The sequence below is a fragment of the Chinchilla lanigera genome, unplaced genomic scaffold, assembly GCF_000276665.1.
Source record: "Chinchilla lanigera isolate Chin_1 unplaced genomic scaffold, ChiLan1.0 scaffold00067, whole genome shotgun sequence".
Taxonomy (NCBI): domain Eukaryota; kingdom Metazoa; phylum Chordata; class Mammalia; order Rodentia; family Chinchillidae; genus Chinchilla; species Chinchilla lanigera.
The window spans coordinates 8,162,127-8,184,826 of record NW_004955468.1 but is presented as its reverse complement, the minus strand read 5'-3'; the positions used below and the strand labels follow the sequence as shown (position 1 = coordinate 8,184,826).

Genomic DNA, 22,700 nt, shown 5'->3' with positions numbered 1-22,700 from the left:
CTGTATTGTCTGTATTGTGCTTGTGATATGTTGTAAAATGTTGTATGTCTGTTAATGTTTCCCTCCTTTTATCTTTAAAATAAAAAAAAAAAGAAAAGAAAATGACAACACAAGGGAGCAAAATCCAATCTCAGACCTCCAGCCCATCCAAAACAAGTCCAGGAGTCATTGACATAGAAGAAATTAGAAGTAACACACCGGATGAAATGATAGCAACAAAATAAAGAACAACTCTATCGGGCTACAAAAGAAATCAAATCAGAAATAACCTGCAGGGTAAAAACAAGAAACGACAACAATAGTGAAAGAATTGCTCAGCACATCTATAGACATAGATAAAAAATAGAAACACATAGAAAAATTATGGAAACATTGAATAAACATTATAAGAAGGAAACAGCATTCATGAAACAGATTCAAAGAGCTATCCAGGAAATTAAAAATTGCATTGAAAGCTGACAAAAATGCTTGAATGAAACTTAAGATAGACTTTCAGACCTTGAGGACAGCATTGCACCTAGTGATCATGAAGGGAAAGATTTCTTAAAAATAACAAGGAACCAGGAAATAACAATACCACAACTGCAAGATGATACAAAGATAAACAATATAAGACTGATAGGTGTAAACTAAAACAGAAGAAGTCAACACAAATGACATAAAAAGACTATTTGCAGAAATAGTAGTAGGAAATTTCCTAAGCATGGAAAAAAGAATCTGACATATGGGTAAGTGAGGCATATAGAACAACAGTCAGTCATAACCAAAATAAACCTACAACTAGACACATAATAATCAAGATCCCAGAAATTCAGCAAAAGAACAGAACGTTAAAAGCTGTCAGGGAAAAGAAACAGATCACCTATAAAGGAAAGCACATCAGAATCAGCAGTTTTCTCAACACAAAACATCAAGTCAAGAAGAGCTTAGAGTGAAGTATTTCAGATTCTGAACAAAAACAACTTCCAACCCAGATTGAGGTACCCTGCAAAACCATCTTTCAAAATTATTGGAGAAATGAGATACTTCCATGACAAGCAACAATTGAAGAAATTCATGAGCATCAAACCAACCCTACAAACAGTACTGAAAGATATTCTACAAAGAGATAAAAATGATGACAATTTCAAAAACAGCAATAGAAAAGAACCACCAAGGAGAAAAAGCAATTAAACAGAGGGGAAAAGTAAGGAACCAACAGCAGGAAACTAACATGACAAAGATAAGCCAATATATATCAGTTATAAATATAATGTAAATGGCTTCAGTTCACAAATCAAAAGATACAGACCAGCAGAGTGGGTCAAGAAACAACATCCAACAATATTCTGTATACAAGAAACACATTTAACTGAAAAGGAAATTAATAGACTGAAAGTCACAGGATGGAAAATAATACTCCATGTGACAGGAACTCAGAAAAAAGCAAGAGTAGCTATTCTGTTTGGACAGAATGTGAACCTCAAGCTAAGAATGATCAAAAGAAACAAAGAAGGTCACTACATACTTGTTAAAGAGGAAGACATAACAATTATAAATAGATATGCACCAAAAACAGGAGCACCAACTACATAAGACAAATTTTAACAGACATGAAAAATCAAATAAGCAATAATACAACTGTAGTGGGGGACTTTAACACCCCACTGTCACAAAGAGACCACCTAGGCAAAAATTCAGCAAAGAAATATCAGAACTAAACCAAACTTGGGAAGAAATGGACTTGGTAAACCTTTAAAGAGTGTCCCACATAATAACATCAGAATACACATTCTTCTCAGCTGAATATGGAACATTGTCAAAAGAAGACCATATACTAGCATACAGAACATGCTTAAGTAAATGCAAATGAATTGAAATTGTCCCTTGCATATTTTCTGACAAAGGAAATTATTGACAAAGAAAACCACAAAAACTCCATAAACACATTAAAATTAAATAACATCCTCCTGAACAACCAATTTAACAATAAACAATTAGGGCTGGGGATTTATCTCAGCAGCACAGCACCTGCCTGGCAAGTATTAGGCCCTGAGTTTGATTCCAAGCACCAAAAAACAAAAACAAAAACATAAACAATTAAACAACATTTACAATCAAACAAAAATACTGATACAACTTACCAGAATCTGTGAGATACAATGAAAGCAGTCCTAAGAGAGAAATTTATAGCAGTCAGTTCTCACATTAGGAAAACAGAATGAGCACAAATAAACAACCTTATGTTGTAACTCAAGCTTCTAGAAAAAGAAGAGCAAGGCAAGACCAAAGCCCAAAGAAGGCAGGAAATTACAAAGATCAGAGCAGAAATGAATGCAATGGAGATTACAAAAAGAATACAATGGATTAATAAATGAAGAGTTGATTCTTTGAAAGAATAATTAAAATTGATAAACCCCTAGCCAACCTTATCAAAAAAAAAAGGAAAGAGAAAACTCAAATTCTCTGTAATAAGGAATGAGAAGGATGAAATTACTACAGATCCTATAGAAATTCAGAAGATCATCAATACCTCCTTCAAAGATCTTTACTCTCATAGGATGGAAATCACAAAACAATGGAGAGACTCCTAGATACATATGAATTATTAAAGCTGAATGAAGAAGATATAAAAATTCTGAATAATCAAATATCAGTCAATGAAATTGAAAATGTTATTAAAAACTTACCAACAAAGAAAAGCTCAGGTCCTGATGGACTGACTGCTGAATTCTACAAAATTTCAGAGAAGATTTAATGCCAATTCTTTAAAACTCTTTAATGAAATTGAAAAGGAAGGAATTCTCCCTAACTCATTCCTGGAAGCAAGTATTACCCTAATACCAAAACCAGAGAAAGACCCAACCAAAAAGGGGAACTACAGGCCAATCTCCGTAATGAACACAGATGTAAAAATCCTCAATAAAATAACAGCAAACAGAAATGCAGCAAATCATTAAGAAGATTATCCACCATGACCAAGTGGGATTCATCTCAGGAATGCAGGGATGGTTCAACATACATAAATCAATAAACGTAATACCCCATATCAACAGAGTCAAAGACAAAACTCACATGACCATCTCAATAGATATAGAAAATGCTTTTGATAAACTCCAATACTCATTCATGGTAGAAAAATAACCCTACAGAAAACCAGAATAGATGGTCTTTACCTCAACCTGATAAAAGCCACCTATGACCAAGCAACAGCCAACATCATACTAAATGGACAGAAACTGAAAGCTTTTAGTCTAAAATCAGGAACAAGACAAGGGTGTCCACCGTCACCACTCCTATTCAACATAGTTCTGGAAACATTAGCCAGAGCAATTAGACGAGAGAGAAATAAAGGGAATAAGGACAGGAAAAGAAGAAATAAAATTATCATTATTCACAGATGAATGATACTCTACATAAAAGACCCCAAAATCTCCACCAAAAGACTCCTAGAATTAATAAACAAATTCAGTAGCATAGCTGGATACAAAGTCAACACTCAAAACTCAATAGCATTCCTGTACACAAACAACAAACACACTGAGAGAGAAATTAGGGAAATCACATGCTTCACAATAGCATGCAAAAAAATGAAATACTTAGGAATCAATCTAACAAAGCAAGTAAAGATCTACACAGTGAAAATTACATTATTGTGAAAAAAGAGATCAAACAAGATTTCAGAAAATGAAAAGATATTCCTCGTTTGTGGATGGGAAGAACCAACATTGGCCATACTCCCAAAACTGTTGTGCAGATTCAATGCAATCCCAATTAAAATCCCATTACTGTAGCTCATAGATTTAGAGAAAATATTCCTAACATTCATCTGGAAACAGAGCAGACCTAGAATAGCAAAAGAAATTCTGGGAGACAAAGAAAAGGCTGTAGGCATCACTATCCCTGACTTGAAATTATACTACAAAGCTACTGTTACAAAATCACCATGGTACTGGCAAAAAACAAACCTGAGAATCAGTGGAACAGACTGCAAGATGCAGCCACAACTACAAACATACTCAGTGACCTTATCTTTGACAAAGCAGTCAAACATGTTCACTGAAAGAAAGCCTCTTTAATAAACAGTGCTGGAAAAACTGGCTTTCCACATGCCAAAGAGTAAAATTAGACCCATGTCTTTCACCATACACTAAACTAAAGTCAAAATGGATCAAATATCTAAATATTAAAACAGAAACACTAAATCCACTGAAGGAGAAAGTAGGTAGAAATCTTAAAGACATGGGGGTAGACAGAGTTCATGAACAAAAACCAAACTGCACGGGAAATACTTCAAAGAATCAATAACTATGATCTCATCTTATTGAAAAGTTTTTGCACATCAATGAAACCACCAAGAGAGTAAACAGAAAACCCATGAATTGGGAAAAAATTTAAGCCAACTGTCCCTCAGACAAAGGACATCTATCTAGAACTTATGAAGAATTTTTAAAAATTAGGCCCCCAAAATTCAAAGACCCAATACAAAAATGGGTATCTGTGACGAATACACAACTTCTCAGATGAAGAAATACAAATGGCAAATAAATACATGAAAAAATGTTTAATATAATTGGTCATTCAAGAAATGCAAATTAAAACAACACTGAGATTCCATCTTACCCCAGGAAGAATGGCTATCATCAAGAAGTCAACAAATAACAAATGCTGGAAGGGTTGTGGAGAAAAAGGAACCCTTCTCCACTTTGGTGGCAGTGCAGACTAATACAATCACTATGGAAATCAGTGTGGAGATTCCTCAAAAAACTAGGATTAGTGATCCCATTCAACCTAGCTATTGCCTTTCTGGGTATTTTTCCAGAAGAACTGAAAACATCATACCACAGCAATATATGTGCACCCATGCTTATAACGGTGCAATTTGTCATAGCTAAATCTTAGAAATAATCCAAATGCCCATCAGCTGAGGAATGTATAAAAAAGATGTGGTATTTTTATACAATAGAGTATTACTCAGCTATAAAAAAAAGATAAACTGAAGGCATTTATAGGTAAATGGATGCAACTAAAGACCACACTCACAAGTGAAATAAATCAGACCCACATGTGTAAACATCGTATTGCTTCCTTAGTGTAAGAACCTACAACAGTAAATAAAATCTGAGTGGTACAATAGATACTGTAAAAGGGAAAGAAACTTCTCAAAGGGAAGGAAGAACTGGGATGAGGGAAAGGAGAAAAGAAAGAAAGAAGGAAAAAAAATATATGTATATACACAGGGTAGCTGGGATAATTATACTGATGATTTCTACTGGTCTATTTCTGGTCTAGTTCTACTGGACTATCCTTCTACTACAAGAAATAGTCAATGCTTAATTTCTTTTTCTTCTTTCTAACTTTTGTGATCAGTTTTGCCTGTCCATATCTGGTAATCTGAACAACTAACTGGAAAACAACATATGCAATATAATAATCATTGTTGAATTCCTATCATCTTGTTTACTGAAATTCTGTATCATTTTTATTTTTTATTATTTTTATTCTCTTTAAAATACAAACATAGAGTCAGGCATGGTGGCACATGCCTGTAATCCCAGCACTCAGGAGGCTGAGGCAGGAGGATCATTGTGAGTTTGAGGTCAGCTCAAAAAGATATAAATAAATAAATAAATAAAATATATGGTTTTAGGTTTGTCCCCTTCCCCATTCAGTGCTCCAGGAACCCAGGACTTAGGATAGGAAATTTGCCTTGGCTCTGGAGAACTAATGCATTTGAGAATCTCATTGGCACCAAGCACCTGAGGCAAACCCTTGTAGGATGTCTGCTGAGCATACACCCTATTTTCTGAGAACAGTGTCCATGCAGCGATGGGACCTTGGACAGCCCAGGACACATGGGTGGATTTGTTAGTCACACCTAACTGGATACTCAAGCTCATACGAAGGAGGGAATGCTTGAAGAGGAGATATGTTTGTTCACTGTACTGGGCTAAGCCATTGAGATCCCCCTGTTTTGAGGATGATACAAGAGTCCCAGGTCAGTCTATTTTTGTGTTTGACCCGGGAGCCATGAAAGGCTGACTATTTTCCAGATTGGAGAGGTGGACAGAGAAAGGCCAGACTGTAGTAAGGGAAGATGAAAAGAGGCAAAGGAAAGAGAAAAGGGAAGGCAAGACAGATGGAACCCACCTATTAAGGCCAGGGGGTGCACAGCTCCACAGGTTCCCCAAGCTTCCTCGGTGTCCTGCCCATCTGCACCCTCTTCCTGATTAAACCAGCTGGGGCATTTTCTGTCCTTTGCCCCCAATTATCCTGGAGATAAATCCCAGCCATTTCCACTGCTCTCAACAGATTCCTGGAAGAAACCAACAAGACAGGAATTAAGCTTCTACCACTTTAAGCAATTCTGCAAACCTTTCTTCACCTGATCTCCTGCCTCCCCCAAAACCCGAGTTTGGCACCATGTAGGATGGGCAAGGTTAAACAAGACCCAGCCCTCAGCCAGCCCAGAATGAGATGCTTAAGAAAATATACTGTGTGCGTGTCATTGGCTTCTTGATTAATTCTTGGCTGAGCTGTTAGCATATTTCACTGCCATTTACAGAGCACATCTGTGTGTGCTTTAGTCCAATAAACAGGCAGGGTTTGTTTCTTGGGCCAGTATTTCTTTTGTATTTACTGTTTTGCTTTTGTTTTCGTTTTCTTAGTTTAAAAACCCAGCTCATCACTTTGCCTTGTGCTGATCCACTTGGGACTCCTGGCTTCCACTTCCCCACCCGCTTCTTCTCCTTTAGAAGCATTTGTCATGCATCCTCTTATTGGAAGGAGAAACTCAACATGACAATCCAACCCCATTCCAATTCCTCCTTTCTGCCTGCAGCCTAGATCCCTTGGAGCTCCACTGATGGCCTTTTCTTTATCTACCAAGAATAGCTTCAAGTAAGCTCCCCTTGGAAAGACAGTTTTGCATCAGAGGAAAACACTGGGTATTCTCAATCCCTGCAACTTACTGTGTGACCTTGAGAATGTCTATTGTTTCCCAGAGCCCCAGTTTGCTGATTCATTGAAGGAAGGTTCTGGCTCAGAGCACTTCCAGGTTCTTCAAGGTCTGCCCGGCCTCATGGCTACTGCCTTGACCTCCCAGAGCTGCACAGAAGTGGCCCAGCCAGGGCAGCTGTTCTTCCTGCCAACTGTGCTGCAGGCTCAGCTGGACAGTAGCTGATTTAGGAGCCCAGCCCAGCCTCTCAGCCCAGGCCAGGCATGTCCAGACACGGGGTCTTCTGGATCCCTCAACTTCACACCACACCTGCACGTACAGTGGAAACTCTCCGAAGCATCCGTGTTACTTTCCTGCCTTAGTGGCTCCAAATAGACTGTCCTTTGCCACCAAAGGCTTCCACTGGGCCTCAAGGCCTCTTTCTTCCAGATTGGAGTAAGAAAAAGAGAAAGTCTAAAAGGTGGGGGTGGATACACACAGACTTTGAAAGCTTTTTTTGTTTCCTCTATATAGTGGTTTTTCCTCTATATAGTAGTTTTCCTCTTTAAGTGGTTTTGAAATACTTTGGCTTTCATTCCTTCAAAAGGCTTAACCCTCCTCCCCAAATATAAGCCATACAAATGTAGGTTGTACTTAATGACACCTCTAACAAACAGACTATGGCAAAAGTATTGCTTTACAGTTTCCAAGGATTCCTGGACACAGAAAAGCTAGCTTCTGCCTGGATCTCCCTCTCCCCCTCCTCCTCCCTCTTCCTCTCCCTCTTTTCCTCCCTCTCCTCTCCCTCTGCCTCTTCCTTTCTCTCAGACTACTTGATCTGAGAGACACCAGCTGCCAGGGTCAAGAGAAGAGTCAAGCAGCCTGTGGGGTTGGAGCCATGAGAGGAAGAACAGAGGCCTCCCACAAACACCCAATACCACCTTGAAGTTCATGCTCAGCCTCAGTACCAGAGACACCATCATCCGGAACCACCTGACCAAGCTATACCAAATTCCTAAGCCAGAGATGCTTGACTCAGAAACTCCATGGATAATAAATGTTGAAAGTTGTTTTAAAGCCATTCATTTTGGGATCAAGTGTGATGCAGCAAGCAAAAATTAATACAAACAGAATCTCCCATGCAATGAAGTTTGAGTCACACATCTCTTTGTACACTGAAAACAAAAGTCCTTCCAGTATCTCAGAATCAGCATGAGTAGGCTACTGAGAGACAAAGTTTAACTGCACTGCTGCCCCGTGACCTCGTGATTTGCCAGTACAGTGGCCCAGCTCTGGTCCACATGGCTCAGGCACATCCATACATCCGCAATCACTAGCTGATAAAGTCTGGTGGGGCCAGGATAGCCAAGACTATACAAGCCTTGTTTGGGATTCACGGTTTCTTTGGGGAAAGCATGACTGAGCCCAGAGATGTCACTCACTAAGTCCACAAACACCTCCGCTGAAGCATCTTGTTGCAAAAAAGGACTTCTCTCGGGTGCAGGATCAGTACCTGAGCTGTGGCTTGTGCTCTGAGAACCACAGCAACAGGACTGTGTGGGCAATGGGTGTGACTGTAATGCAACCTTCTGGCTTCCACAGGTATGTCTGGGCCAAGATGTATGAAGCACATCATTCCTTCCTGACATGAGCTCTGGATGCCAAGAGCTGGGGAAGTGAGAGCAATCACATTTGTGCTGAGCCCAGGCCTCCAGCCAAGATTGCTGGAGGCAGCCCAGATTCTCATCCTCATGGGCAATGACATATCTATCATCTAAGCACTAAGCATGGAGCCCAGCACTGCTAGGGATGCCTGCCAGCACTTGATGTGCCCTTATGGGCCTCCCATTAGAAGGAGACAGACATTCAAATCAATCCAGCTTAGCAAACATTGTCTGATCATCTACTGCATGTACGGCACAGAGGTAGTGGGTGGAGGAAAGAGGAAATTAATGTGGCTCCTGCCTTCCAAAGCACCACTCTCTAGCAAGTACAGAAATGTGGGGTTGGGGCTGGGGATTTAGCTCAGCGGCACAGTGCCTGCCTGGCAAGAGCGACATCATGAGTTTGATTCCTGGTACTGGAAAAAAAAAAAAAAAGAAAGACAAAAAAAGAAATGTGGGATCACCAAAACAAAATATGGACAAGATGTAAACAACAGTCTCTGCCTCTTCTGAGCACCCAGGACCTGGGAGTATTATGAAAGAGTCCACCTGTGGTCTGTCTCTGAAGAAGTCATAAAGAAAGGATTTAATGAGGAGCAACAGCAGATGTCAACATGGAGATGCAAGAGAGCAGCATATACTGAAGCTGTGTGGCCATTATTCTATTGTGGCAGTAGGTTGTCTAGGTCAGCTAGTGCTACCAAAATGCTGTGTAACAAGCAGCTCTGAACCAGTAGCAGCTACAACAACAAACAGCTGTTTCTTGTTCAGAGATTTGCTGGTTGGCTGAAGCACCTCTGTATTAGATTTCATCAAGGTCAAGTCATCCACATTTCTCTCCTTCCAGGACTCAGGCTGAAGGAGAAGCAGCTACTAAGAGAATACTCTTCTCAAAGTGCAAGGCAGAAGTGGAAGAGGCCACTCTGATGTCTTCAGGCTAACTATGATGTGCTTTATAGCTGCTCAAATCCTATTTTTATAGCAAGTCATATAGCCAAGGCCAAAGTCAGTGAACAGGGAAGTATGCTCTGCCTATAGTAGGCCATTACACAAGTAGGGAGGGAATTAAAAAATTATGAAAAAATAACACAGTCTTGGCCAAGAAGAAGTCATGGGAGATGAAATGGAAGATACTCACTGAAGTGTGTGTGGAAGTTACTAGCTAGTTATGCACCAAACTATTACATACAAAACTAGATAGAATTTCCCAGTTCCCTTTGTATGTAGTGTCTAAAATATGGCCAATGGAGGGTGGTAGGGTGATGGGCTGTATTTCTAGGTCTAACACATGAAAATCTCCCACAGCACCTTCCACTCTTTCCTCATGTCTGGGTAGACATGAGCAATCTAGCAGAGTGATCGGAAGTTCATGGCAATGCCAAAGCCACGACATGAAAGGAGCATGGGTCTCTGAGTCACCACTTGGAGACAAGCCACCAAAGAAAGCCACTTGACCAGTTATGCCTACATTAGTCTCTTTCAGGACTCGTAATCAAGCCTACATGTTAAACCTCTGGGATTTGAGACATATTTATTATTGCAACTAATCTACTATTATCTCATGTCATGGAAACCTTTCATGTGTGGCTGAAACACATATAGATTTGGAGCCAATAGGCCTGGATTGAATGAGATCTCACACTGTTTAGTGGAATAACTTTAAACAAATTGATTAATGTCCTTCCCTAGGTCTTAGATTTTCATCTTTAAATGAGATTCTGAGTTCCTACCTCTGTCACTAAAGCAGATGAGGCATTCTGCTGAGCCCAAGCAGGGCTGCCCTGTCAGTCTAGAAGTTTACAAAAGACTTTTCAGAGTCAGTAATATGACATGTTGAGGGTTAAGTCTTGCTGGAAGAAGAGGATGGAAGGGGCTCTGCATGCCCCCATTGGGTGGGGCTTGGGACAGTTCACACAGGAGGGTAGGCAGGATGCTGCTTGTCCAGAGCTTTCCCATACATTTACTGGAAGTCATCAAGAAAGAGAGGCAGTGATCCTCTCTTTCCAACTTGCTACCAGCCCCTGGCCCCTGAGGTCCCTAAACTTTGCACATGGCAAAGTGAGCACTTTGGATCCTGCTGCTGAAGCTCAAGCCTAACCTGGTAGGCAAAGGATCTCTCAGAATAGTATGCACAGGGCAGGCTGGGAGGACCACAAAGGCCCCATGCCAGGCACCAGCACAAAGAAAGATTGAGGTCTTGAGTTCAGGTGGACAGACATTAAACTTTTTTCATTTTTTTTTTTAATCAGTGTATGTTTGCAACACATAACAGTTACATTCATTTAGGGGATCAAATCTTCGTCACTTTTGATCCCTTCACTCCCTCTCCTATCCTCTTCCTTCCTGTCTTCTCCTGATCCTCTTTTCTATTTCCAAAAAGCCTACCTTCCTGTGTTCTACTGTCTCTTCTTTATTTTACCCTTTATTTATATTTTGGATTTCTCCTATAAGAGAAACTATGGGACATTTAAACCTCTTTGTCTGACTTACTTCATTTGACATTATGGTCCATCCATTTTCCTGTAAATGACCTGATCCCATTCTTCTTTTTGGCTGAGTAATATTCCATTGTGCATACACACCACATTTCTTTATCCATTCCCTTGGTGATGAGCACCTAGGCTGTTTCCAGAACTTAGCTATCGTGAATTGCAATGCTATGAATAGGTGTTAACTTTGGTTTTTGGTTTGTTTGTTTGTTTTTTCTGGAAGACACAGAGATTTTTAAGCTCTATTGTGGCCACTTATTTCCTGTGTGGCCTTCAGTAGCCACTTGCCTTTCATCACCTTAGTTTCCTCAGTGCAAAATAAAGATAACCACAGTCTTCTGCTTTCTGAAGATTTTTGAGGCTGACACGAGTTAATATTTGGGAAGTACATAGAGCCATGCCCAGGACACAGTAAGGGCCATGTGAGTGTTTGTTAAATGAATAAAGCAAATAGAAGACAGTGAGAAAGGGAGAGATAGGAAATGAGAGAAGGGGGATGGGCTCAAGGCAGAGATGGGAGGAGAAAGTAATCAGATGGATACAGGGAAATCTGCAGACAGGCAAACGGACAGGAACAGACAAGCAAGAGAAAAACATAAGCACGTGGCTAAAGAAAAATGAAAGCAAGAGTTCCAGTGGTGCTTCGATTATAAGAAAGAAAAAGGGGAAACAAAGAAAAGGGGAAACACAAGCCACAAACTGTCCCACCAGAGCAGGACACAAACACAGCATTCCTGGTCTAATTACAAAGCTCCAACTGGCCGGCTCCAGCAGCATCTGAATTCAAAAACAACACCCTTCCCTAGAGAAGGGGGAAGGCTTTACCACATCCCTTGAGTGGAGTGGGCATTGGCCCACTTCAGAACATGACCCAGCTGTGAATCCCCAGAAGTCCTGGGCAGCCCACGTGTGAAGTAGATTCCATAGGTGTCCCCTTCACGGAAGCTCTGGGGCCCTTCTCCCAGGCACCCTGATTCCACCTTGGGCCTGGCCCCTCAGCCTACTCAAAGCTCCTGGGAAAGGCTTGGGACAAATCAGAAACTGTATTCCAATCTTTATTTCCAAATACAACCAAGCTGACAAGCTCTCCCACCCCCCACCAACCCCCGTCTCTCTCTCTCTAAGTTTCAGCCCAATGTGATTTCAAATGGCAGCATTATATACCCTCTGAAGATCGGGTGCTTATAATCAAAGCACCAGCAGGTCTTTAGCTCTAGGGGCACTCCTGGGCTTGGCAGTAATGACATGAGCATGTTTGGAGCTGTCAGAGGCAATGTCGCTAATCTGGGTCTAGGAGGGAAGAGCAGTGATGAATGAATGGCATCTCCAGCCATAATGGGCTTCCCCAGTGGTCCGGGAGCCACCCTGTCTAGCAAGCAGCTGAACCGGATTAATGGAGACCACTGCTGCACAAGAGTGTTACCACGGCCCTCTCCCTGGAGCTCAGGTCCGCCTGGTGGGCTGGGGCAGCCCCACCTCCTGGGCAAAGAAAGGGTGCACTGAGAGGTGCTGCAGAGACCGGAAAACACCTAGGCCAGTGATGGCAAAACTCTGAGAGACAGAGGCCCAAACGGCAGCCCTAAGAGCACTTATTGACCTCAAAGCGCCAACATGGCAATTGACCTGAATATTGAGATTTTAGTCTAGAAAAAACACAACTCATACATTAACATCTTTTGTCTTAAAAGAAAAATGAATAACACACATGTCCTAGGTTCACCGCCACTGACCTAGGCAGAAAAATACAGCATCACCTGGAAAGAGTTCATGAAAACGACCTGCTGGTGTTCACAAATACTACCCTGAAGCTCCTGACTGTTTTCCCACCATGTCACACGCTCTCTCTTGATTTCGTCTTATAAGTGATGTAATCATATAGGCAGACATACAGCTCCAGCTCCTCATTTATAAAATGGAGTGATAACAACCCAACTCAGGGGCTGGTTACCAGAGCGACAGGAAATAATGGATCACAGTGTTGCAAATAATTCAGACTGACAGACAGAGAGGACTGTTAGCTGTTGTGGTTGTAGTTGCTATCATTACTAATTGTGATCATTAGGTACTATTAATATCAATCATAAAGGTGTATGGCATGTTCTCCCAGGCAGACTGAGTTCTCCACAACCTGGGACTGTTCTCACTTTTGTCTCTGACCCCAGATGCAAGTCGAAAACGCACTCAAGATGTGCTCCTTCTCAGCGCCACTATGAGGACACACAGTCAGTGTGCTGCAGCTGAAGTTGCCAAGAGCTCTGCCTTGTGCCTGTCGCCGTGCTGGCCCTTGACATTACCACCTCAGCTAATCAGCCCGTAAATCTGATGTCACAACCAGCAGAATCCCATTTTACAGCGGAGCGGGAAAAGGGATCAGAAAGGTTAAGCAGAATGAGAGGTTGATTTGGGTCTGAAATCAAGAAAGCAGAATGCTTCTTACCTTCGCTCCCAGCTCTGGCACTGCAGCTCGTATCACAACTGATGAGACTTGCTCCTTCAGGCAGCGTCAGCCTCCCACGAGACAGAACATGGACTTCCGTCTTACAGCAAGTTGGTGGGGAAAAGATGAGTTTGCAAAGTGGGAGGGAAGAGATAACTTCCTGAGGAGAAAGCTGGTGTTCTCAGTGTTTAGGAAGCACATACACTTAAACTCACAGAAACACACTTGGGCATAAGCACATGCAGGCACACACAGAGGCATATACAAAAACAGGCATTTGCAGGCATGTGTGCATGGGGACTTAGAGTGAGGGCACACGCACAGAGAAGCGTGAGGTCACACAAGGATGCAGACAAAATCACAAGCATAAGAACACAGACTCACACAGAATCAGTCTCTCTACCTATCTATAGGATTTCACAGAAAAACTCATTGATTTCCAGCTGCGTGGGTGCAGGAAATAGGCAAGTGCCAGCAGGACTCTGAGCTCAGGAGCCTAAACACAGCAGGCACCAAACTGGCAGGGGTGGCATTGATCTAAAGCTGGTAAGGACCATTAGCAAACCACTTTCTCACACCCAGGGAAGGTTCTGTTGAAATGGGAGGGTCTACAGGGAGGAGACTGACCAGGACAGACAGAGGAGTCAGGACTGGCAAGAAAAGGCATCAGAAAGGACCCTGAGACCCTGCATCTGGCCCTTCCTCCTCTCTCCTCCCCAGGGACAGTGGAGCAGTTCTGCGGTGAGCCCGTTGGTGGGTAGATGGGAAGTAAGGCCAGAGCAGGTACCCTTTGTCGCTCTAATTCTGTCTCTCTCCTTCTCATAGTCTGGCCACTAAAATTGTAATCACAATTTTTATGCATCTTCTTGTCAACTTATTTCTTTGCTTCTGATTATCAGCATTTTACCCTGACGCTCTTGCAAAGCGCCTTGTATCTGCTGTGAGCTCAACTCTCTGCACAAGTACATACCCTCCCTGGAGCAAACCAGTGCTCCTCTGGTCTGGACAATCTCCTAGAAATGAGGAAGGGATGGAATGGTCTAAAACCACAGGGAAGTTGAAGAATATACCACATATAGAGCAATTTTTTCTTTCAACATGATTTTTCTCCCATTCCACAGGGCCCAAAGGAGCATGGTGAAGACAGAATCTGCTCTCAGCACCCTCTTGCCTTCTCAACCCTAGGAAACCAGTCTCACCTGCCCAGAATGTGCCAATCATTCATTCATTCAACAAACATCCTGGAGCAGCCAGGCATGGACCACGCTGGTGCAGAGATGAAAAGCCAGCATCAGCTTAGAGGACACATTCTGGAGGGAAAGATAAGACACCATCAGGCATTCTACATACACCCTGGCAAATCTGCATTTTAAGAGAAACCTGAACAAGCACTTGTTTAACCCCAGGGTTGAATCTCAAGCATGGAATTGGAGGCCTCAGTGAGGGAGATATTCATGAGTTTAATTCCAGATTCCCATGCATGCCCTATCAAACAGCAGTGTGCTCTCTGCAACTTAATGTGAGGCCTCTCTGCTGAATGGCCTCCTCCTGCTTTACTCCTACCCCTACCTGCCTGGTCCTGGCCTTGCGCAGTGGTGCAGGGGCCAGCCCCTCCCCTCAGGACAGCGGAGTGCACTATCTGCACCCTGCAATGGTGGTCTAGCTAACCTCATGTTCCTGTAAAGCTAAGGGCTAGTAGACTGCAGACCCCTCAGCCATGTCCTGTCCAGAGGCCATGCCAACCCTGCAAGGGTGAGGGCTGAGAGACCAAGGAGGCCTAAATGCAAACTGTGCCTAAGCCCCTCTGCCCTGTCACAGGACACCTCACTGGTTGCAGGCTCCAGGGTCAGAGCACTTGTGCAGGCCAGTGCCAGCGGCACTCCATGCCTCCTGCTATCTGCAAGGAGGGCACGTGTGGGCCAACCTGGCCAGGCCAGAACACCAGGCCCCTCAGTACCCCTTTCTCACAGAGCCTCTCCCTTGGGACTGCGTCTTCCTGCCAAGCCCCAGCAATTACTCAAGTTCAACAGGCGCTTGTGGTAATGAAGTTGGATGTGGGTGAGTCCATTTAATGATATTTAATTATGCACTGCTTTCTCTGACAGGCTCAGGAAGATCTACACTGCCTGCTGACCCCCCTCCCTACAGGAGATATATATAATGTGTATCCCAAGAAGATCTCAGGGCCATTCCTCTGAGATTGCACTTTTGCCTGGGGGAAAATCTCTCTTAGAAGAGGGAGATGGAGGTCTTCAGGAAACAATGTTTCACATCTCCTAAAAGAACCTGGAAAGAGTCCATCTGCCTGGTCTCCTGTTCTGCACTGTCTTCAGAGCGCCTCCTGCATGCCAGGTATTGTGTTGGGCTCTGGAAATAAAATCTTGAACAGGACACTCATAGAGTAAGACCTCCAGCCATGAGTGAAGGAGACATGGCTGTGGGGTCTGAAGTCGACTAGCCCCTAGCTTTGCAGAAACATGAGGCTGGCTGGACCACCACTGCAGGGTGCAGATTGGGGACTCCGCTGTCCTAAAGGGAAACGATGTGAGATTTATGGCCATGCCTCGCCTGGCAAACATGGACCTGGGCAAGGGAGATAGCAGGGCCTAGGAGAACAGGAGAAATAGAAGCGGGCTCCAGAGGCCTGTGCACTTCACCTAGGCCTCCATTGGAGAGAGCCTCCCTTCTCCTCCAAACCCCATGTCATCATCTGCCCATGCTCCCCTGGGTGCTACTGGTCCTAGCACCAGGCCCTGGAAAGTGGTCTAGCTGACCTCACGCTCCTGTGAAGCTAGAGGCTGGGAGACTGCAGACCCCTTGGCGTGTCCTCCCTCCTGTCTGGAAGCCATCCCAGAGAGCCCCAGAGAGCAGAAACGCCTCTAAAGCTGCTTCTCAAGATTTGCGTCCCGGAACTCCCCAGGGTACAATCTCCCTAAATGCCAGCATCTCCACTGCACAGGGATCCCTGCACATTCAGCCAAGCCTCTGGTGAGATGAAGCACTGACGACCCCCCAGGACCCTTCAGAAGGAAGACCCAACCCCCCTCCCAGACCAAACTCCACACCAAGACCCCAACCCGCCCAGGACTTATTGTTATGGTCCTTTTGTTCTTCTTTCTTCAAGAGAAGGGAAAGAAGAAATGCAGGGAGGCAAGAAGACAGAAGGTGAAATGACACAAAGGAAAGGGGAAAGAAAGGAGGGAGGGAGAGGAGATGGAGAGACTAGATGTGCACAGAGCAGCTCATTTCAGGATTTTGTTCTTTGAGGATGACAATGATTATTCTGTATTCAGGAAACTGAGGTTTGCCTTCTTTAGTTCCCCAGGGCTTGTGGCTATTTTCCAAATTTGTCCCAAGAACATGGGGCAGGGTTTCCTCCCTCAGAAGAGCTCTTGCTGGAAGACCCTAAGGCATACAATCCTTCTTCCTCTAGGCAGGGCTATTGACATCTTCTCTGTTGATCTAATTGAAAGTGCATCTGCAATTACTGTTTTGTTTTTAAGAATTGCTTTTCCTTGACTATTGATCCCCAGGCCTGAGGTACAGCTTCTTTATTAGATTGCAGCCCATCAGTCAAAACAGTGACATGCCCGGTATGTCACACGCCAATAGGGATATGACTCACCCCTTGGAATTCTCCCTGGTCAAGGGACACAAGGCTCACTGTCAATGGTCACTTCTTGAGGAGGGCTCGTTTTAGAAAAATGGTTCTTTTGCTCTTCTCCAAAGCACTCTGGGTTCCTAGAACCCTCAGAAAGCATGGGTAGAATAGAAGGGCTGGTGAAAGTCAAATGCCACAGCTGCAGGAAATGGCTGAGAGGACTTCCGCTAATGTGTGTGTGTGTGTGTGTGTGTGTGTGTGTCTGTGTGTCTGTGTGTGTCCTGGACCTGGACTGTCTTCAGCTCATGCCCTGACTAAAAGAGGAGCTCTGTGGCTGAGGAGGGTCAAGCCTTTAGGGGAAGGCACAGCCTTCATCAGCCCCAGAAGCCCCAGAGAACAGGGGTTGCTTCAGGATCCTGGCCCATGGAGTCCAGCATAAACCTCTCAGCAGCCAGCCAGCTGCCCCAGCCCAGACCCAGGGGAAGGATGGGGATGCAAGGCTGTTGTGTGGAAGGTGATGCCGGGAAGTATCCAGGCAGGCAGGGGAACCAGCCAGACGGAGAGTAACAGTGAGCAGGTTGCTACTGAGGATGTCAGGAAGATGGGACAGCACAGGTCTTAGGCTGTCCCTCTTTGAATGAGCAGGCTGAGGATGACACATGGTCCCACTCTGGGCTGACCCTGGTTCCTGAGGGCACTGACTCCAAGACAGGTCCTCTGCACATCCAAGGATGCTCCACAAGAAAGAAGGAAGAAAGGATAGCACGGAGCAGATGTGGGCATGGCGGAGACAGGGTCTGCAGCAGGCTGAGTGCTCAGCCCTGGGATAAAACGAGTCACACCATCACCGCCTAAGGGAGCTCCAGTTGGCACAAGGGCAGCAGGAGAACAAGAGACACACCCCAGCAGGGCCTCCCAGGGCTGCTCTATGGCAGCAACACTGCCCTTACAACCAGCCCTGGCAGTCAGCCTGGCTTCTGGACACAGGGTTGGGCAGAAATCCATGTCTGCTGGCCCAGCCTGCTGTCACCAGCAGGAGACAATAACAGCAAAACCAGACCACCAACGGAGTCCACGAGCTCACACCTCCCACACACCAAGCCCGGTCTCTGGGGATGACAGAGAGTAGGTGGAGAAACGTGCTTCTCACATTGGGAGACAGAAGCAGGAGGCAGGGTGCTGCTCTTTCTGAGTCTCCTGGTGATTCATGTTCTTCTCACACAGACACACAGAGCCCTGGAAAGGAGGGAGGAAGGGCGCAGCTCTTTAAGCTGAGATCTCTCCTCTGCCTTTAGTCTGAGCAGGCTGTGTGACCTTGAACACGTCACTCAACCTGTCTGGGTTCCAGATTCTCCATGGGGGAAGCCCCACGTCCACTGAGCTCCCACAGTGGGAGACAGCAGAGTGGAACGAAGGGACCGTGCTGCACCGTGGCCACTGGCTGCACACCTTACCCCTCCGTGTGCTGGCTGTGTCCTTAGGGGCTTCAGCTACGTCACAGTGTGTCCAAGTCTCAAAGAGCCTTCCAAGCCTCCTGCCAGGCCCAGTGTTAACAGATTCTCCTTCTATTATCCCTCCCATCCCGCATGACAAAATTGATTAAATCAAGAATCCTAAGACAGAGTGTCTAAGGGCTGCGTGGCCAGAATGCAGATTCCCGTTGGCTGGGCACCTGTCCTCACAGGCTGACTCAGCTCTCCTGGGTTGTAGAAGATGCTGTCCTGAGATCTCCCAGTTTGTCAGCCCTTCCTGTCTTCTCCCTTTCTGATCCAGAGATCCCCAAAGCCTCATCTACCTGCGAGTCCAGCCAGCCTCTGACGCATGGGTCACAGCTGGGCCAGTAGGAGCCTGCCTTCCTCACACTTCCTCCTGCCTCAGCCAGCTACCCCCAAAGTGGTGCTGGCCTACAGTAGGCAGAGTGCTTGGTGTAGTGGGGACACCGTGGTCATTTTGCCTTTCTACCTTCATCACTTTTGCCTTCAAAGAGCTCCAAAGAAGAGCTTTCTGAGAAGCCACTCATCAGGAAGTCCTTTACATAGCTCCCTATGTCTCCCAAGCTCTAGTTAGCCTTTGTCCCTGTCTTCTGCTAACGGCAGATATGGGCCAGAGCTGACCTCAGTATCCAAATGAGAGTTCTGTCTCCCCCGTCACAGCTGCCTCTGTGCCCCATGGAAATTGTCAGCGAGAATATTGAGTGGGGACTTCCTGTGTGCCAGGGACTGTGCAAAATGAAGGATTTCACTTCTTCTGTGACTGTCAGCTTCTCTAGAGGCAGGAGGAGATTGGGGCAGCACAGAAACTTCCACAAGGCCCACACTGGGCAACCACAGAACAGCCCATGGCTGCTACCAGTAGGCATCTGCCCCTCAGCATAGTCCTCAGCTTTGGGTGTCAGGACAGACCAACTGAGTCATTATGTCCTGCAAGCCTTCTCTGCCCATGCCCTGGCCCCTTGGAAGCCCCTCAAAAGCCCAGTGACACCTGAGGGAGCACTGACTGCACTTATAGAAGGAGCAGCTGGATCCCTGCCTGTTGGTTCTCAGAACTTCCCTGTATCCCCAGCTACTCCTCAGCCAAACTCCAGAAAATGAGGGTGCTCCCCAGCACAACAGCCATCAGGCCCCCTGCTCTCCAACCCAGCTCCCTAAACCTGCAGGCCTCCCCTGGCCCTCTCAGAGCTTCAGCCCCTGTATAGGGGAATGAAGGCAGCACTGGTAGGTAAGGGGCAACCTCGCCTCCCAGACCCCACCATTCCCAGGAGCAGACAGGAAGCTAAATATCCACACTTCCGCTGCAGGTTCTATGGGACACCAGGTGGCATAGCAAAGTGTGAACTGCCTCATGCTGAAAGATAGAGCCTGGGGGTACTTGCGCTGCCTCTTTGACCTGAGGCAAAGGCTGGGGAGACTTCAGTCCAAGCCAGTCACGCGCCTCAGTTTCCCTTTCCTTTCCTGAAGTGGAGGCCATTTTTCAGCAGGAACTTGGCAGGGCTCAGCCGCATCCATGGCAGCATTTCACTCAGCGTGCATCTTGGAACATCTGTAAATAAAACACATCTCCCATTGGTCTGCCACTGTGCTACAAGACAGCAGAGAGATCTTCTTAGGTTGGAGGACACATCTGTGGGGCTCCCCTGGGAGCTGCCAGGGCTCTCAGTGTTGCCCATACCTTGCTGCAAGAGACCCTGGGAGGCACCTCACAGGGAGGTGCTCTCTTCGAAGGGATGAAAGTCACTCAGGAGTGTCCCTCCATCAGTGTGAAGACCCCACGCACAGAGGAAGCTCAAGAGGGTTCAGTGCAGGCCCCAGGCAAAGGCCCCAAGGAGCCCAAGAGGCAGCCCAAGTGGCAGCCCAAGTACCCCCAGGCTCTGCCTTCCAGCACATGGTAGCTCATGACTGAAATTCTAGCACCCTGGGAGGCTGAACAGGAGGATTGACCCCAGCCCAGCAACTTAGGGATCTAGCAAGACCCTTTCTCAAAATAAAAAATTGTAGAAGGGCAGGGATTGTAGCACAACTCAGAGGTGTTGGGTTCAATCTCCGAGGGAGGAGGAGGCCTGAGTGGGCACCAAGCTGCCTCTTCAGAACTGCAGCGCACAGATGGCAGTGAGCACGGCATGTTGTTAGTGATTTGCATCCCCTGAGCAGTGTGGCTCAGTCAGGGAGCTCCCCTTGGTGAGGGCCCTCGGCTGGATCCCAGAGCCTCCCTCAGGACGCCTCTGCTCGGGCTTCTGCAGCCTTTAATTCTGGGGCCTGTGGAGGCCTCTCAGCCTCCTGGGGCCTGCGGGGGTTGTGATTTTATGAGAAGCGGGTATTGCTTGACAGGGGGACCCAAGCTCTTCTTTGTGAGGGATCTATCTTTGTGTGGGAAAGTACTGGGGTCAGCATTGGATGGGTAACAGGAAGAGAGAAATGGAACTACAGGTTCACAGGGACGGGACAGGTAATCCAGGGCTGGGAGCAGAAGTGTGCATGGAGGGTCAAGCCCTGGGCACACCCCTGTTGCCTGGAGTGGAGTGAGAGGGCCTGCTGGGGGCATAGAGGAGGGGGAGGGGAAGAAGACAGAGGGAATGTGCACAACGGACACCATGAGGGATGGGGATGGAGGCAGAGGAGAGGCTGGAAAGAGAGACAGAGAGGGGGTAACATAGGAACAGGCAGGGGAGGAAATGGGTTCTGAAACCGGAGCATCAGATGTGTGGGTGAGGAAGCCACTCAGGCAGGGTCCCCAGGAAGCCTCTCCAACATGGGCCAGGGGTCTTCCTCCCACCCCAGCCCAGGACTAAAAGCTCTACTGTGAGCCCCAGCTCTTGGGGGACAACAAGCCACATATGGTCCTCCTTCCGGTCCTGAGCAGTGGCCAGGAGATGGACCTGGGACACAGGCTGCAGCCTGTGAAGGGAGCAGAGTGCAGACGCTGGGGCCTGAGGTGTGCAGATTGCTAAGAGGAGCACAGCTGCTTGGCCAGGGACCCAGACACCAGGTCACACAGAAGTAATGCCCCTCTGGTCTGACTGTCTAGGAGGCCCAGAGCATGGCCTGAGGCCTGGATTGTCCCCCGGGGCCAGCTTAGCCGAGGATCTGCCACTCCGCGTGGAGGAACAGCCTGCAAATGCACCTGCTGCACCTACCCAGGAGGTGGGGGAGAAAGGTCAGATTTAACAATAGGACCATCTGCTTTACAACTTCCAACTATCTGAACATTCCTCTGTAAACGATCCTCAGCAACATTCCTGGATCACACACCAACAAGAGAGAAAGCTTTGGACTCACAACTACGGGCTTAAATGCCTAATTAAGCTCATTCTCTGAACCAAACCATATTTGAGTGCATCTGTCGGCCCTCCTTCATCTCAGCCGCCACAGGGCGGTGGGCCGCCTTAACGGAAGGGGGCGGTTGGGGCATCCCAGCATGGCAGATGGGGCTTTTGTCTCCAAGCCACCCTGCTTGGGCTGTGCTGTCACTTCTTCCCCAGGATCTTACACTCACCAACCTCATCTGGAGGCCTTTCCTCCGCGGCTTGTGGTATCCCATCCACCATCCCCGGAGGACCACACTGTATACTGACTCCCATCTCTGCCTCCAACAGGGCAGAGCTTGCAATACCAGACTCTCCCTGGATGAGAGTCTTTTCTCATCTTGAACTGGGAGCAGCACCCTCCATCACAACTGCTGACAGGAGCCAGGCTGCAAAAGAGGTGTTCACCATCCAGTGCTGGGAAATGGGTGGACACAGCAAGCCAGGGGCCAGTGTGCATAAGTTCTGATTGCTTGTGGTGCTGCTTTCCTGAATAATAACAGTTTGTACCCCTTGCCACTCTCCGTACCTCCAGCTCCCCATCTCTACCCAGAAGTGTGGACTTTGTACTACAGCTGGGTCATCAGGGGCCAGGTCACTCCCAGGAGCACCTGCCAGCTCCTGCCACAGACTGGTATCCACTTCTGCACCAAGAAGATCTGGAGCATGCCCTGGCCTGAGGCAGCCAGTAGGCACCCCCCTGGGGGAGGGGGAGACTGACATGAGGGGCAGCAGGGAGCACATCCTCAGCCAGCCTGACATCCCATCGGGGGACTGAAGCCCAGAGGTGCCATG

General features: G+C 46.4%; 1 long non-coding RNA gene across 3 annotated transcripts in view; it reads right to left on the bottom strand.

Annotated features, from left to right (window-relative positions):
• LOC102013495 overlaps positions 1 to 22,700 on the bottom strand; it is a 167,425-nt gene that overhangs the window by 35,573 nt on the left and 109,152 nt on the right. For 2 of the 3 annotated variants that reach the window (XR_001236948.1, XR_263404.2), the window contains exons 2-5: positions 18,258 to 20,146; positions 14,706 to 14,816; positions 13,507 to 13,666; positions 6,130 to 6,295 (exon numbers count right to left, since the gene is read on the bottom strand). This is a non-coding gene — a long non-coding RNA (uncharacterized LOC102013495). The remainder of the gene's footprint in view (positions 1 to 6,129; positions 6,296 to 13,506; positions 13,667 to 14,705; positions 14,817 to 18,257; positions 20,147 to 22,700) is intronic. The other variant, XR_263403.2, reaches the window with a different exon arrangement.